The following is a 16,638-nucleotide window of genomic DNA, read 5'->3' as shown; positions in this document are numbered from 1 at the left end:
TGCCTCACTAGCGGTAGATCTTCACGAAGTAGGCGATCTCCTTGCCCTTACAAACTCCTTGGTTCAACTCCACAATCTTGTCGGAGGCTCCCAAGTGACACCTAGCCAATCTAGGAGACACCACTCTCCAAGAAGTAACAAATGGTGCGTTGATGATGAACTCCTTGCTCTTGTGCTTCAAATGATAGTCTCCCCAACACTCAACTCTCTCTCATGGGTTTTGGATCTGGTGGAAAGAAGATTTGAGTGGAAAGCAACTTGGGGAAGGCTAGAGATCAAGATTCATATGGTAGGAATGGAATATGTTGGCCTCAACACATGAGTAGGTAGTTCTCTCTCAGAAAATGTATGCTGGAAGTGTAGGTTCAGTCTGATGGCTCTCTCCACGAATGAAGAGGAGGTGGAGGGGTATTTATAGCCTCCACACAAAATCTAACCGTTACACACAATCTACCAAACTCGGTGGACCGAATCGTTAAACTCGGTCAGACCGATTTAGCAAATAATGTGACCGTTAGGGTTTTCAGTGAGACCGAAATGCAACTCGGTGAGACCGATATGGTTAGGGTTAGGGCATAACGTAATCTCGGTAAGACCGATTACACAAACTCGGTGAGACCAATTTTGGTAATAAGCTTTCCAGAGAGTTGGCAGGCAAACTCGGTGGGACCGATTACTCAAGCTCGGTGGGACCGATTTTGGTAATAAGTTATCCAGAGAGTTTGCATTGTAATCTCGGTAGTACCGATTGCTCAAACTCGGTGAGACCAATTTTGATAATGGAAATACACAGAGAGATTACAATCCCATCTCGGTGAGACCGAGATCCCTATCGGTAAGACCGATTTGCTTAGGCTTTGTGGCAATGGCTATGACATATGAAATCGGTGGCGCCGGATAGGAAGAATCGGTGTGACCGATTTTGGCTTTAGGTTTAGGTCATTTGTGGAAGTGGGAAAGTAGTTGAGGGTTTTGGAGCATATCACAAAGCACAAGAAGCAAGAGGCTCATTAAGCAACACCTCATCCCTCCTTGATAGTATTGGCTTTTCCTATAGACTCAATGTGATCTTGGATCACCAAAATATAAAATGAAGAGTCTTGAGCTTTTGAGCGTGAGCCAATCCTTTGTCCTTAGCATCTTGAAGGAGTTCCCACATCCTTTAGTCCATGCCACTCCATTGTTGAACTTATCTGAAACATACTAGATAAAAGTGTTAGTCCAACAAGAAATATGTTGACATTAATTACCAAAACCACCTAGGGAGCACTTGTGCTTTCACCAGGGTATTGAGGGAACCCTGGAGAACAACATGGAGGTTCATATTGTGGAACTCCTTAGGAGGGGTGGGGGGCGAGTGCACCCAGAGGAACAATATGGAGGTTCAGCTTTCTGAATTCTTCAACAAGCGAGGGCTGAACTTTGCGAACCTCGAGATGGTTGCAATATGATTTGCGGCTCAAAGCATCATCCATTACATTAGCCTTACCCGGTGTATAAGAAATACCCAAGTCAAAATCTGCTACGGTCTCCATCCATCTCTGCTGACGAAGGTTCAAATCTGGCTGAGTAAAGAAATACTTCAGACTTTGGTGGTCGGTGAAGATCTCGCAACGATTACCGAGGAGGTAATGTCGCCATTGTTTTAGTGCATGTATAATAGCAGCAAGCTCGAGGTCGTGAACTGGGTAGTTATCTTCGTGAGGGCGTGATAACCCACAAGTAAAGGGGATCGCAACAGTTTTCGAGGGTAGAGTATTCAACCCAAATTTGTTGATTCGACACAAGGGGAGCCAAAGAATATTCTCAAGTATTAGCAGCTGAGTTGTCAATTCAACCACACCTGGAAACTTAGTATCTGCAGCAAAGTGTTTAGTAGCAAAGTAATATGATAGTGGTGGTAACGGTAACAAAAGTAAAGACATCAAAAGTAATGTTTTTGGTATTTTGTAGTGATTGTAACAGTAGCAACAGAAAAGTAAATAAGCGAGAACCAGTATATGGAAAACTCGTAGGCACCGGATTAGTGATGGATAATTATGCCGGATGCGGTTCGTCATGTAACAGTCATATCATAGGGTGACACAGAACTAGCTCCAGTTCATCAATGTAATGTAGGCATGTATTCCGTATATAGTCATACGTGCTTATGGAAAAGAACTTGCATGACATCTTTTGTCCTACCCTCTCATGGCAGCGGGGTCCTATCGGAAACTAAGGGATATTAAGGCCTCCTTTTAATAGAGAACCGGAACAAAGCATTAGCACATAGTGAATACATGAACTCCTCAAATTATGGTCATCATTGGGAGTGATCCCGATTATTGTCACTTCGGGGTTGCCGGATCATAACACATAGTAGGTGACTATAGACTTGCAAGATAGGACCAAGAACACACATATATTCATGAAAACATAATAGGTTCAGATCTGAAATCATGGCACTCGGGCCCTAGTGATAAGCATTAAGCATAACAAAGTCATAGCAACATCAATCTCAGAACATAATGGATACTAGGGATCAAACCCTAACAAAACTAACTCGATTACATGATAAATCTCATCCAACCCATCACCGTCCAGCAAGCCTACGATGCAATTACTCACACACGGCGGTGAGCATCATGAAATTGGTGATGGAGGATGGTTGATGATGACGACGGTGATGAATCCCCCTCTCCGGAGCCCCGAACGGACTCCAGATCAGCCCTCCCGAGAGAGATTAGGGCTTGGCGGCGGCTCCGTATCGTAAAATGCGATGATTTCTTCTCTCTGATTTTTTTCTCCCCGAAAGCCAATATATGGAGTTGGAGTTGGTGTCGGAGGGCCACCAGGGGGCCCACGAGGTAGGGGGGCGCGCCCAGGGGGGGCGCCCCCCACCCTCGTGGACAGGGTGTGGGCCCCCTGGTCTTCATCTTTGGCGAGGATTTTTTATTGTTTTTTCTAAGGTGTTCCGTGGAGTTTCAGATCATTCCGAGAACTTTTATTTTCTGCACAAAAAACAACACCATGGCAGTTCTGCTGAAAACAGCGTCAGTCCGGGTTAGTTCCATTCAAATCATACAAGTTAGAGTCCAAAACAAGGGCAAAAGTGTTTGGAAAAGTAGATACGACGGAGACGTATCAGGGCGCAACTGACGAAAGGCATAAATAATCACTCTGCGCTCTTGCATTAGGACACAACCTAACCCTAGACGTGAAGCGTCGCAATAAATGACAAAGTCCTTCTTAGTATCAGGCGGAGCAAGCACTAGGGCAGAAGTCAGCTTGTCTTTGAGTGCCTGGAAACTTTCCTGACACTTTTCTGTCTATTCGAACTTAACGCCCTTGTGAATCAGACCAGTCAGGGGCTTGGTAATTTTGGAGAAGTTCTCGACGAATCTATCGCAATAGCTGGCAAGTCCGAGAAAACTTCTGACTTTCTTGACATTCTTTGGAGGAGTCCAAACGAGAATAGCCTGAACTCGCTCGGGGTTGACGGCAATACCATCCTTGGAGATGACACGCCCAAGATAGGTTACTTCAAGAAGCCAGAATTCACACTTGGAATACTTAGCATACAGTTGATGCTCTTGACGTTTTTCTAGAACAAGTCGAAGGTGTTCAGCATGTTCTTGTTTATTCTTGGAATATACAAGGATACCATCCAGATAAACCATGATGAACTTGTCGAGGTATTTCATGAATATATAGTTCATCAGACGAGATAATGTCGCTGGAGCATTTGTCAAACCAAAGGACATAACGGTGTACTCGTATGAACCATAGCGAGTAACGAAGGCGGTCTTGGGAATATCCTCTTTACGAACTTGAATTTGGTGGTAACCCAACCTCAAATCAAGTTTAGAGAATACTGAGGAGCCAGCAAGTTGATCATACAGATCATTGATTCTGGGAAGTGGATACTTGTTCTGAATTGTTGCCTGGTTGATAGGTCGGTAATCTTGGACCAAACGATTCGTACCATCCTTCTTCTTAACAAAGAGAGAAGGTGCTCCCCAAGCATAGGAACTAGGACAAATGAATCCCTTGTGAAGAGATTTGTCGATTTCCTCCTTAAGTTCAAGGAGTTCATGTGGCGGCATCTTGTAGGGTCGCTTGGCAATAGGAGTTGTGCCCGGTTTCAAGTCTATGACGAAATCGATGGCTCTAGCAGGGGGTATTCCTGGAAGTTCTTCTGGGAAGACATCTTTGAATTCACGAACAACTGGAATGTTCTCTATTCTCTCAAGAGGTGAGGCATTCAATGCATTCAGAACATATATATTATTCTCGGCATCCTGATCTGCTCAGACTGAGTATTGAACTGTCTGGCCAAAAGGGTGAGTGAGCTGGACTATCTTGGCGGCACAGTCAATCTTAGCATTTTGGGCTGTCAACCAATCCATACCAAGAATGATGTCTATGTTGGAAGGTCCGAGCACAATGAGAGAAGCTAAAAAAATTAGACCTTACCATTGTGGTTTGCCACTTGGACCCTGGGGATTGAACTGTTAGAGGATTGGGTAATTCTTCCATGTATAACAAATGTGACTGTGCAAATTGTTGGGACACAAAAGCATGCGATGCTCCTAAATCAAAGAGAACATAAGCTGTCACTGAATTAACACGAAGGGTACCCATCACGATTTTTGGGGACTCACGAGCTTCTTCAATCTTGACATGGGTCACTTGACCACCACTCATAGCAGGCGGTTTGGCACTACAACTTCTGTTAGGATGGTTTCGACGGCCCTTCCTATGGCCAAAAGGAGGGCGTGAAGCATTTCGCAACTGACCCTGGCAACAGTTTGGAGTAAGGTGCCCTGGCTGTCCACACTTGTGGCATAAACCATCATTATGGGGAGGAGTTACACCATTGGACTGTCCACCCTGAATCGCTGGTTGTCTCGGCAGCGGAGGCAGACGAGGTGCAACATAAGACGACCTTGGTGTTGGAGCAGGTCGGTGATGAACATTGTGTGGGATCCAGACTCGACGTTTCTAAGCAGGATGACTCGAGGGTGGGCCAACATCTCTGGTACACTTGAGCGACTCCTGGTACTCAGTCAGACCAGTTTCAGTTCGAAAAGCTTGGCTGACAAGCATCGCAAAGTCTGCGCAATCATGAGCAACAAGTGCGAGCTTTATATCGGGATGCAGTCCTTCACGAAATTTCTCCTGCTTGCGAGCGTCAGTGTAGACGTCATCCGTAGCATAGCGGGATAATTCAAGGAATTTCCTCTGATATTCATCCACAGTCATTGTGGCCTGTGAGAGTTTGCGGAACTCCTTCTTCTTCTGGTCCATCAGACCTTGAGGAATGTGTCGTGCACGGAAGGCTAACTGAAATTCCTGCCAAGTGGTTACAGTCTCTGCAGGCAGCATACCCCTGTGGCTTTCCCACCATTGAGCAGCTGGACCTTTCAAGTGGAATGTCGCAAAGGTGACGTAACTGGCAGGGGCAACATTAGCTGACTCATCTCAAACAGGATGTCACGAAGCCAATCATCAGCATCCATAGGACTAGTGGAGTTCTGGAAAATGGATGGGTTGAGGCGCACGAATTCTTGCAGTGTTATTGGGGCAGGCTGTTGATGAGCATTCTGGTTTGGAAACTGAGCCATTACTCCAGTCATAAACTGACAATTTAGCTCAAACTGCTGCATCATTTCAGCCATATAGGGTGGAGGTGGAGGATCGTCAGCCATCCTGCTAAAAACATCAGGAAGCAATTTAACAGGGGGGTGGAGCAGGTGTATGGAGTCATTCATGATGTAACTTGAACAATGAGCAAAGGCGCAGTATGTATAAAACAATAGTCATTAAAGACATACAAACACATATATAGAGCCAAATACACGTTGTTAGTAGGAGTTCAGACAAGAGGAACATCCTAGATATACTAGGAGGCACACATGCACGCGATGGAAGGATACAACAATGAGACAAAGGCTACATCATCGTCGGAGAAAACCACTAGAGTGAGGAATCTGCAGGGGATGACGCAGGGTGCCCTCGATAGAAGGATTTTTGTGGCGCCTGGAGAGCAGATCCTGGCTGCCAATTCAAGAAAGGCATGATACAAATCCATGGGTGGATGTGATCACGAGATCCTAAGGTTAGAGTTAGCAAAATAATTAACCCGAGTAGAAGAGAGATCAGAGTCCCAGAGTATAGTCGATGAATAAAAGATCCTAATACCACCCAACGGCGACGTGGGCCCGTAAGCCACACAGCCATGTTAGTAAAACAGTTTTCCAAAGACTAGACTCAACTTCGGCCAAGGAGTTGGAAAGGGGGATCCTACACACAGTCGACTCTGAAACCAACTTGTGACGCCCCCGATTCAATCGTACACTAATCATACACGGAAATGCGTACGATCAAGATCAGGGACTCACGGGAAGATACCACAACACAACTCTAGACACAAATCAAAATAATACAAGCCAGTGGCCTCGAGGGCTCGAATACATAGCTCGATACACAAGAGTCAGCGGAAGAAAGAATATCTGAGTACATACATAAGATTAACAAGGATGCCTTAAGAAGGCTAGCACAAAAGCAACACGATCGAAGAGGCAAGGCCTCCTGCCTGGGACTTGCTACGTCTTGAGCTTGCGTTGGTTTTCCTCGAAGAGGAGAGGGTGATGCAGCAAAGTGTAGCGTAAGTATTTCCCTCAGTTTTGAGAACCAAGGTATCAATCCAGTAGGAGGCTCCTCAAAAGTCCCACACACCTACACAAACAAACTGAGAACTCACAACCAACGCAATAAAGGGGTTGTCAATCCCTTCACGGCCACTTGTGAAAGTGAGATCTAATAAAGATAGTATGATAAGATAAATATATTTTTGGTATTTTTGATATAGATGCAAAAAGTAAAGATGAAAATAAAGGTAGATTGAAAGCAAATATGATAAGAGATAGACCCCGGGGCCATAGGTTTCACTAGAGGCTTCTCTCAAGATAGCATAAGTATTATGGTGGGTGAACAAATTACTGTCGAGCAATTGATAGAAAAGCGCATAGTTATGAGATTATCTAGGCATGATCATGTATATAGGCATCATGTCCATAACAAGTAGACCGACTCCTGCCTGCATCTACTACTATTACTCCACACATCGACCGACTCCTGACTGCATCTAGAGTATTAAGTTCATAAGAACAAAGTAACGCATTAAGCAAGATGACATGATGTAGAGGGATAAACACATGCAATATGATATAAACCCCATCTTGTTATCCTCGATGGCAACAATACAATACATGTCTCGCAACCCTTTCTGTCACTGGGTAAGAACACCGCAAGATTGAACCCAAAGCTAAGCACTTCTCCCATGGCAAGAAAGATCAATCTAGTAGGCCAAACCAAACTGATAATTCGAAGAGACTTGCAAAGATAACTCAATCATACATAAAAGAATTCAGAGAAGATTCAAATATTATTCATAGATATACTTGATCATAAACCAACAATTCATCGGATCTCGACAAACACACCGCAAAAAGAGATTACATCGAATAGATCTCCACAAGAGAGGGGGAGAACATTATATTGAGATCCAAAAAGAGAGAAGAAGCCATCTAGCTAATAACTATGGAACCGTAGGTCTGTGGTAAACTACTCACAACTCATCGGAGGGGCAAGGATGTTGATGTAGAGAACCTTCGTGGTTGCTTCCCCCTCCGGCAGAGTGTCGGCAAGGGCTCCAAGATGGTATCTCGCGGATACAGAAGGTTACAGCAGTGGAAATTGTGTTTCGTGGTGCTCCTAGATGTTTTTGGGGTACATAGGTATATATAGGAGGAAGAAGTACGTCGGTGGCCGCCTGAGGGGCCCACGAGACAGGGGGCGCGCCCTACAGGGGGGGGGAGCCCTCCTATCTCGTGGGGCCCTCGGAGCTTTCTTGACTTGCACTCCAGGCTCTCTGGATCAGATTTAGGTTCCATTCCGTTTGGACTCCGTTTGATATTCCTTTTCTTCGAAATACTGAAATAGGCAAAAAAAACAACAATATGGGCTGGGCCTCCGGTTAGTAGGTTAGTCCCAAAAATTATATAAATGTGTAAAATAAAGCCCATAAACATCCAAAAGAGGTAATATAATAGCATGGAACAATCAAAAATTATAGATACGTTGGAGACGTATCAAGCATCCCCAAGCTTAATTCCTGCTCGTCCTCGAGTAGGTAAATGATAAAAAGAGAATTTTCGATGTGGAATGCTACCTAGCATAATTCATAATGTGATTTTCTTTATTGTGGCATGAATGTTCACATCCAAATGAATACAAAATAAAAGTTCATATTGACATAAGAAATAGTAATACTTCAAGCATACTAATCATAGTAATCATGTCTTCTCAAAATAGCATGGCTAAAGAAAGTTATCTCTACAAAACCATATAGTCTGGCTATGCTCTATCTTCATCACACAAAGTATTTAATCATGCACAACCCCGATGACAAGCCAAGCAATTGTTTCATACTTTAATAATCTCAAACTTTTTCAACTTTCACGCAATACATGAGCTTGAGCCATGGACATAGCACTATATGTGGAATAGAAGGGTGGTTGTGGAGAAGACAAAAAGGAGAAGATAGTCACACATCAACTAGGCGTATCAACGGGCTATGGAGATGCCCATTAATAGATATCAATGTGAGTGAGTAGGGATTGCCATGCAACGGATGCACTAGAGCAATAAATATATGAAAGCTCAACAAAAGAAACTAAGTGGGGCGCATTCAACTTGCTTGCTCACGAAGACCTAGGGCACTTTTGAGGAGGCCCATCATTGGAATATGCAAGACAAGTTCTATAATGAAAAATTCCCACTAGTATATGAAAGTGACAACATATGAGACTCTCTATCATGAAGATCATAGTGCTATTTTGAAGCACAAGTGTGGAAAAAGAGATAGTAGCATTGTCCCTTCTCTCTTTTTCTCTCATTTTCTTTTTTTTACTTTTTTTTCTTTGGCCTTTTTTTTTCTTGTTGGCCTTTGTCTTTTTTGTAAAGTCCGAAGTCTCATCCCGACTTGTGGGGGAATCATAGTCTTCATCATCCTTTCCTCACTAGGACAATGCTCTAATAATGAATATCATCACACTTTTATGGATTTACAACTCAAAGCTAGAAGAAGATATGACTCTATATGAATGCCTCCGGCGGTGTACCGGGATATGCAATGAATCAAGAGCGACATGTATGAAAACTATGAAGGTGGCCTTGCCACAAATACAATGTCAACTACATGATCATGCAAAAAGCAATATGACAAAAGTAATGCGTGTCATATGAACGGAACGGTGGAAAGTTGAATGGCAATATATCTCGGAATGGCTATGGAAATGCCATAATAGGTAGCTATGGTGGCTGTTTTGAGGAAGGAGTATGGCGGGTGTATGGTACCGGCGAAAATTGCACGATACAAGAGAGGCTAGCAATGGTGGAAGGGTGAAAGAGTGCGTATAATCCATGGACTCAACATTAGTCACAGGAACTCATATACTTGTTGCAAAAATTTAGAAGTCATCAAAAACCAAAGTACAACGCGCATGCTCCTAGGGGGATAGATTGGTAGGAAAAGACCATCGCTCGTCCCCGACCGCCACTCATAAGGAAGACAATCAATAAATAAAATTGTGCTCCAACTTCATCACAAAGCGGTTCACCGTACGTGCATGCTACGGTTATCACAAGCTTCAACACAAGCATTCTTTAAATTCATAATCACCCAACTAGCATGACTTTAATACCACTACCTTCATATCTCAAAACAATTATCAAGCATCAAATTGATCATAGCATCCAATTCACTTTCTATGATAGTTTTTATTATACCCAACTTGGATGCTCCTCATTCTAGGACCAACTTTATGATCATAGAAAATACCATGCTGTTCTAAAAGGATCTCAAAATAATATAAGTGAAGCATGAGATACTAGCAATTTCTTCAAAATTAAGACACCACCGTGCTCTAAAAGATATAAGTGTAGCACTAGAGCAAAAACTAGCAAGCTCAAAAGATATAAGTGAAGCACATAGAGTATTCTAGCAAATTCTAATCAAATAGGCTTCTCCCAAAAGGTGTGTACAGAAAGGAGGATTGTGGTAAACTAAAAAGCAAAGACTAATATAATACACCACGCTCCAAGCAAAACACATATCATGTGGCGAATAAACATATAGCTCCAAGTAAAGTTACGAATGAACGAAGACGAAAGAGGGGATGCCTTCCCCGGGCATCCCCAAGCTTATGCTTTTGGATATTCTTGAATATCTTGGGGTGCCATAAGCATCCCCAAGCTTAGGCTCTTGCCACTCCTTATTCCATAGTCCATAAAAGCTTTACCCAAAACTTGAAAACTTCACAACACAAAACTCAACAGGAAATCTTATAAGCTCCGTTAGTGAAAGAAAACAAAACCACCACATAAGGTACTTCCATGAACTCATTCTTTATTTAATTTGGTGTTAAACCTACTGTATTCCAACTTATTTATGGTTCATAGACTGGTTTACTAGCCATAGATGCATTGAAATAAGCAAACAACACACGGAATCAGAATCTGTCAAAAACAGAATAGTCTGTAGCAATCTGTAACTAACGCAAACTTCTGGAACTCTAAAACTCCTACCAAAATAGGAAGTCCTGGAAATTTGTCTATTGAACAGCAGCAAAAAGAATCAACGCAAAAGCACGTTCCTATGATTTGACAAAATTATATTCGTGCGCACAAAGTTTCTGTTTTTCAGCAGAATCAAATCAACTATCATCGTAGGTTATCCTATAGGTTCTACTTGGCACAAACACTAATTAAAAGATAAAAACACATCTAAATAGAAGGTAGATGCAAGATTTATTACTAAACAGGAACAAAAACAAAAAACATAAAAAAATTGGGTTGCCTCCCAACTAGCGCTATTGTTCAACGCCCCTAGCTAGGCATAAAAACAAGGATAGATCTAACGAGTGCCACCTTTAGCACTAAATTCATAAGTAGCACGCATGATAGATTCATAAGGTAATTTCACTTTCTTTCTTGGAAAGTGCTCCATGCCTTTCTTTAGTGGAAATTGGAATCTAATGTTCCCTTCCTTCATATCAATAATCGCACCAATCGTTCTAAGGAAAGGTCTACCAAGAATAATAGGGCAAGAAAGATTGCAATCTATATCAAGAACGATAAAATCTACGGGCACCAAATTTCTATTTGCAACAATGAGAACATCATTGATCCTTCCATAGGCTTTTTAATGGTGGAATCTGCAAGGTGCAAATTTAAAGAGCAATCATCAAGATCATGGAAACCTAGAATATCACATAAAGTTTTCAGAATCATGGAAACACTAGCACCCAAATCACACAAAGCAAAACACTCATAATCTTTAATTTTAATCTTTATAGTAGGTTCCCACTCATCATTAAGTTTTCTAGGTATAGAAACTTCCAAATTAAGTTTTTCATCATAAGATTGCATCAAGGCATCAATAATATGTTTGGTAAAAGCTTTGTTTTGACTATAAGCATGAGGAGAATTAATAACGGATTGCAACAAGGAAATACAACCTTTTAAAGAGCAATCATCATAATCAAATTCCTTGAAATCCGAGAAACTAAGTTCAATATTATTAGAAGTTGAGGATTCTCCAATCTCACTTTTACCAAATTTAACATCAAGATCTAAAGACTCTGAATTTTTGGGACGCCTTCTAGGCAAAGTTGATTCATCATCACTCCCATAATCATCAAAATTCATATTGCAAAACATAGATCTAATCGGAGACGCATCAATAACTTTAAGATGCTCATCATTATTTTCATGTAATTTTTCTGGTTTAGCGGCCATCTTATTGACTAAGGTGGCTTGCTTGTCAGAAATTTTGGCTATAGCATTTTCAAGCCGGGTAATTTGAGCGTTAACACCGTAGAATTCTTTATTCATATCATCGAGCTCTTTTTTCATGAACCCCAAAAAATTTTTTTGTTCCTTAAGCTCTTTTCTAAAGAAATTATTATGCTCAAATTGCAAATTCATAAAACTTCTAATATTTGATTCAATCTCATCCATCCTTCTGAGAAGGTGGTCAGGGCCCTTAGGCGCAGCCATAAGGTCAAGCAAGCAAACAAGCACACAAAAGAAGACAAACGAAAAGAGAGGAGGAGATTGGGAAAGAGAGGGCGAATAAAACGACAAGGGTGAAGTGGGGGAGAGGAAAACGAGAGGCAAATGGCAAATAATGTAAATGCGAGGGAGATGGGTTTGTGATGGGCACTTGGTATGTCTTGACTTGAGCGAAGACCTCCCCGGCAACGGCGCCAGAAATCCTTCTTGCTAAGTATTGAGCTTGTGTTGGTTTCCCTCGAAGAGGAGAGGGTGATGCAGCAAAGTGTAGCGTAAGTATTTCCCGCAGTTTTGAGAACCAAGGTATCAATCCAGTAGGAGGCTCCTCAAAAGTCCCACGCACCTACACAAACAAACTGAGAACTCGCAACCAACGTAATAAAGGGGTTGTCAATCCCTTCATGGCCACTTGTGAAAGTGAGATCTAATAAAGATAGTATGATAAGATAAATATATTTTTGGTATTTTTGATATAGATGCAAAAAGTAAAGATGCAAATAAAGGTAGATTGAAAGCAAATATGATAAGAGATAGACCCGGGGGCCATAGGTTTCACGAGAGGCTTCTCTCAAGATAGCATAAGTATTACGATGGGTGAACAAATTACTGTCGAGCAATTGATAGAAAAGCGCATAGTTATGAGATTATCTAGGCATGATCATGTATATAGGCATCACGTCCATAACAAGTAGACCGACTCCTGCCTGCATCTACTACTATTACTCCACACATCGACTGACTCCTTCCTGCATCTAGAGTATTAAGTTCATAAGAAAAGAGTAACACATTAAGCAAGATGACATGATGTAGAGGGATAAACACATGCAATATGATATAAACCCCATCTTGTTAATCTCGATGGCAACAATACAATACGTGTCTTGCAACCCTTTCTGTCACTGGGTAAGAACACCGCAAGATGAACCCAAAGCTAAGCACTTCTCCCATGGCAAGAAGATCAATCTAGTAGGCCAAACCAAACTGATAATTCGAAGAGACTTGCAAAGATAACTCAATCATACATAAAAGAATTCAAAGAAGATTCAAATATTATTCATAGATAAACTTGATCATAAACCCACAATTCATCGGATCTCGACAAACACATCGCAAAAAGAGATTACATCGAATAGATCTCCACAAGAGAGGGGGAGAACATTGTATTGAGATCCAAAAAGAGAGAAGAAGCCATATAGCTAATAACTATGGACCCGTAGGTCTGTGGTAAACTACTCACAACTCATCGGATGGGCAAGGATGTTGATGTAGAGGCCCTCCATGGTTGCTTCCGCCTCCGGCAGAGTGCCGGCAAGGGCTCCAAGATGGGATCTCATGGATACAGAAGGTTACGGCGGTGGAAATTGTGTTTCGTGGTGCTCCTGGATGTTTTCGGGGTACGTAGGTATATGTAGGAGGAAGAAGTACGTCGGTGGCCGCCCGAGGGGCCCATGAGACAGGGGGCGCGCCCTACAGGGGGGGGGGCCTCCTATCTCGTGGGGCCCTTGGAGCTTTCTTGACTTGCACTCCAGGCTCTCCGGATCAGATTTGTTCCAAAAATAACACTCCCGAAGGTTTCATTCTGTTTGGACTCCGTTTGATATTCCTTTTCTTCGAAATACTGAAATAGGAAAAAAAACATCAATATGGGCTGGGCCTCCGGTTAGTAGGTTAGTTCCAAAAATGATATAAATGTGTAAAATAAAGCCCATAAACATCCAAAAGAGGTAATATAATAGCATGGAACAATCAAAAATTATAGATACATTGGAGATATATCACCTCTAACTACTCGCCTCCATGTAGTAGTCGACGGGGGTGGCATCTGGCTCCAAGGATCCACCATGTGGTTGCATCAACCGGAAAGAAGAAAGAAGGGGGAAAATGGGTAGCAAAGAAACCATGAGTACTCATCCAAAGTACTCGCAAGAATCAGATCTATACTAAGTATGCATTGGTATCAAATGGAAGGTTTGTATCTGTGGACTGAACTGCAGAATGCCAGAATAGAGGGGAAAGGCCTAGCCTATCAAAGACTAGCATCTTCAAGTAGCTCCGAGGACCTTGCAGCATGTAGGAGAGTAAAGAATAACAGTTTATAATTAACAAGCATGTTGTAACATTAATGCCCAGAGATCCTTCCTCGACTCCCTACGAGAAAGCAATCCCGGAGCCACATATCTCAAGTATCCATTTCTAGTTATATAAGATCAGGATATAAGTCTGAATGTCTATTACCATGGACACGGCTATTAATAGATAATCTTCCCTGCAGGGGTGCACCATGTTTTCCAACACGCTTTATTACTCTGGCTGGACACACTTTTCTGGGTTAATGCCCGGCCTCGGAAGATCAACACGTCGTAGCCCTACCTAGATTCAGCAAAGAGGTCCCCGCCGGTCTACATCCTAAGCACTCCGGGGTCTGGGCCCATCGCCCGTTGCACTTCTGGTCGTTGCGTGCAGGGCAGATCCAGGCTGCCCGGATGGTGCCGGCCCAGCCGTGCCACAATGCTGAACTGGACGTCTGACAAAGCTTCGGCTGATACTACGTCGTCGAGGCCCATAACTATTCTCGCGTGGTGGTTAGTGCGTAAAGTCCATAGGCCAACTCAGAACAAATACCCAAACCATAGTGTATTATTAGCTTGCGGAGACGAGCAGAGACTCGCGATAATGTGACCCCGTCGCCCCGTCTCGTTGACTTACGGCAAGGGCCAGAATGCCCGGACGTGCCACGTAACCATCTTGCGGGTGCTCTCTGGGCCCGCCCTACTTTCACCAAGGTCTCAAGTAAAGTCAAGGTAACAGTGTGTCCAAACATTAAGGGGAAAACCCAAGGAATCACCCTCGGAGGATTCCACTCGATGTAATCATCAAGGTGAACGTAAGAGGAACCACCCTCGAGGTTCACACTTGAGGTGTTGCACAACAGAGCCGTATCTGGAATGGTGAAGGAGGAACGACCCTCATTGACCACGACCGAATAGCTACACTACAGAGATCTCATCAGGAGTGATGTATGAGGTTCCACCCTCGGCACTCGATGGTAACTCTGGAGAGTCGAGCAACAAAAAGGGGCATGATGTGATGTGAGGTTTCGGGCTCTGGTCGTCGATCACGTTAATCGAGTCGTCGATGATGAAGCAGGGGCAACAATGACAAGGTGGGGGTCATTGATGGACCACTAGCCAACCTATACTAAGCAGTTTAGGATAAGTAGGTAAGGTACAATAGAAGGTACAAAAGCAGGCTATGCATCAGAATAGGAGCATTCAATTACAGTAGCAAAATCTAATGCAAGCATGAGAGAATGGAGTGGGCGATATCGGGATGATCAAAGGGGGGGGTGCTTGCCTAGAAGCTCCACTGAAAGGGAAGAAGGGTCATCGGTGACGTAGTCGATCACAGGGACATCAACATCGGTCTCGGGGTCTACCAGAGAGAAGAGGGGAAAGAAACAGTAAATACACACAAACATATGCATAACAAGACAATAAGCGGGGCTAGAGGTGTTCTAACTGTCACGCCCAATATGCGACCCTATCCTAAAGGAACTCGAAGGTCCCACCAAGGATAGAAGCGCATGTTAGAGACGCTTTTGCAAGGTGGATATCATTACATCAACATGACATAATAGATGGGGATACATACAAAAGACATACAATGCCACACGAATACAACATCCTCATACATAAGAGCACCATCCGACTACGGATGAAACACAAACAGAAACTCAAACGACATCCACCCTGCTAGCCAAGGTTGCCGACCTGGAACCTATCCCCTGATCAAGGAAGAAGCAGAAGAAGAACTCCAAAAACAAGCAAACATCGCTCTCGCGTCATGATCATCGCAAAACATGTACCTGCAACTGTTGTTGTAGTAATCTGTGAGCCACGAGGACTCAGCAATCCCATTACCATGGGTATCAAGACTAGCAAAGCTTAAAGGGAAAGGAGGGGGTAAAGTGGTGAGGTTGTAGTAGCGACTAAGCAGGATATGGAGGCTAACATACAAAAATGAGAGCGAGAAGAGAACAAACGGAACAGTCGTGAAGCTAACAATGATCAAGAGGCGATCCTGAACTCCTACTTATGCCAAACATAACCCAAAACCGTGTTCACTTCCCGGACTCCGCCGAAAAGAGACCATCACGGCTACACACATGGTTGATGCGTTTTAATTCGTATCTGGTGTCAAGTTATCTACAACCGGACATTAACAAATTCCCATCTGCCACATAACTGCGGGCACAGCTCTCGAAAGTTTATACCCTGCAGGGGTGTCCCAACTTAGCCCATCACAAGCTCTCACGGTCAACGAAGGATATTCCTTCTCCCAGGAAGACCCGATCAGTCTCGGAATCCCGATTTACAAGACATTTCGACAATGGTAAAACAAGACCAGCAAAGCCGCCCGAATGTGCCGACAAATCCTGATAGGAGCTGCACATATCTCGTTCTCAGGGCGCACCGGATTGTTGAAACTTCTGGTAGGCCAGCCCAGAGTTGCCCCTGG

Source organism: Triticum aestivum, chromosome 6B, assembly GCF_018294505.1.
Source record: "Triticum aestivum cultivar Chinese Spring chromosome 6B, IWGSC CS RefSeq v2.1, whole genome shotgun sequence".
In the NCBI taxonomy this organism is placed as follows: domain Eukaryota; kingdom Viridiplantae; phylum Streptophyta; class Magnoliopsida; order Poales; family Poaceae; genus Triticum; species Triticum aestivum.
The sequence above is the reverse complement of the archived record's forward strand: the minus strand, read 5'-3'. Positions refer to the sequence as shown.